A 2,249-nucleotide genomic window follows, 5' to 3' on the forward strand; every position below is an offset into this window, starting at 1 on the left:
TTCTGTGTAGCCCTGGGTGTCCTGGAACTTACTATATAGACCAGGCTGGCCTTGAACTCACGGAGATTCACCTGCCTCTGCCTTCTGAGTGCTGGGATTAAAGGGCTGCACCACTATGTCAGCTACAATCTTCCAATGATTATTCCTGAACCTTGTATGTGTGGGAAATATACAGATGTCTCATTGAGTGCTGATCACTCCATGGTTTCTTATTCTCCGCACATCAACTGGTTATGGATGGATCTCTGTATCAACCGCTGGCTACTATAAAGAAGAAGCTTCTCTGATGTGAGCTGAGAGATGCACTAATCTCCAGGCATACAAATAAGAACTCGAGGTGGTGGGTTGGGGATTTAGCTCAGTGGTAGAGCGCTTGCCTAGCAAGCACAAGGCCCTGGGTTCGGTCCCCAGCTCAGAAAAAAAAGAAAAAAGAAAAAAAAAAAAAGAACTTGAGGTGGTGCTAAACTGGGAGCATGGTAGGGCTAAGGTGGGAGCATGAGGCTGTCGCTGGCTGCTGCTATCTCCCACCACGGTCCCTCATCCCTCATCCACCTGTTAAGGAACTTGCTCACAGGCCTAGTTCACCATGAACGCATCAAGGCGACATGGGCACGCGGGGATGAGATGAGGGGCTATGCGGAGAAGCTCATTGACTATGGAAAGCTTATTGACTCATCAATGAGTGAGCCAGGCATATGGCTGACTTCTGGCTTACTGAGAAGGACTTGATCCCAGCGCTAGCGCCTCAGTTCCACAGTCAGGATGGGAACTGTACAAGAATGCTACAGATCCCAAATCGGAAGGAGCAAGATCGGGCCAAGGTGGCAGTGATAGAATATAAGGAAACCAGCCTCCCTCCCCTGCCTCTGCCTCACAGAGACAGCAACCTACGCTCCTAAACCAGCTGCTCCTGGGACTGCAGCAGGACTGGCACCGTAACCAGGAAGCCAGGCTTCACAGCTCCATACGGTTCAAACACCAGAGACTTAACGGGGGCTGGAGACTTCGTAGGTGTGGTGCCCGTGTTCGTGGGTCTTGGAGCTCTTGTAGTGTGAGACCTGGAAGTAGCATTGTAAAGACGTGTCAAAAGGAGGCCTCCCTGCTGACTCAAACAATCCTCTTTGCACAGCAGATGAAATTCTTGATATGAATATAAAAATAAGAACTCACGGAGCAGTTTATTACAAACTATTTAGTGGAATCAACATATTAGCGTCTCCCCTAGGGTTGACCTATGGCACTGTGAGTCAGTGAACAGCACCAGGCACAGCTTTCGTAGTGTGGAGCAGGCTTTAAATCTAATGAGAAAGCAGGTGGCTACTCCCATAACCCGTGCCAATCTTGCACCAATGGGCGGATCTTACCAGGCTTATTGTTATTGTGACTCACAGGCGTCTCATCTGGGTAATATCAATGGTTACTTTTTTTTCCCCTGATAGTGTTGGGGGTCAAATCTATTGTTTCAGTTCTAATAATTTCTGAAATTGGATGCCCCGTGTTTGGTGTGTAAATGTTTAGAACTGTAATACTCTGGGAGGAATGGTTGTTTAATGAATATGAAGCGACATTCCTTATCGATCTCTCCTGACTAGTTTTGGTTTGAAGTCTATTCAGACAGTTCTGCCTACTTGTTTCTTGGTTCCAGTGGTTTGGCATATTTATTTCCTTCCCTTTACCCTAAGCTGGTGTCTACCTTTGATAGTAAGGTGTATTTCCTGGAGACGGGATGGAGGTGGATCCTGTGTCCCATCTCATTTGCTAGACTGTGTCTCTTTACTAGGGAATGGAGACATTATTAAGAGTTACTGATGGGTGCTGCCCACTGATATGACTCCTTTCTTTTTGTTGCTTTGCCATGTTTTCTCAGACCTATTTGATGAACCATTCTGGGATTATTTATCCCTCATGACCTCTTGAGATATTTATCAGTGTCTTCAGACTGAAATATTCGTTCTAGTATCTTCCGTAGCTCTGGTTTAGTGGCCATGAATTCCTTTAGTCTGTCTTTCTCACAGAACTTTTTTTTTTTTTTAATTTCTCTTTCAATTTTAATAGCAGTTTTCCTGGGTATAACGGTATGGGGTGACATTTGTGGCCATTCAGAACTTGTAACACACATCTTTCCAGGTCGTTCTAACTTCAAAGTTTCTGTCGAGTAACCAGGTGTTATTCTGATGGACCTGCCTTGAAGCTTCTCTCTCACAGCTTCTTTTTTTTTCTTTTCTTTTCTTTTTTTTTTTAGGAGCTGG

At 45.4% G+C, this 2,249-nt stretch overlaps 1 pseudogene; it reads left to right on the forward strand.

The window, feature by feature from the left end:
- Positions 1-495: 495 nt before the first annotated feature.
- LOC116885151 lies at positions 496-990 on the forward strand (annotated as a pseudogene).
- The last annotated feature ends 1,259 nt before the right edge of the window (positions 991-2,249 follow it).

This window comes from Rattus rattus, chromosome 16, assembly GCF_011064425.1.
Source record: "Rattus rattus isolate New Zealand chromosome 16, Rrattus_CSIRO_v1, whole genome shotgun sequence".
Taxonomy (NCBI): Eukaryota; Metazoa; Chordata; class Mammalia; order Rodentia; family Muridae; genus Rattus; species Rattus rattus.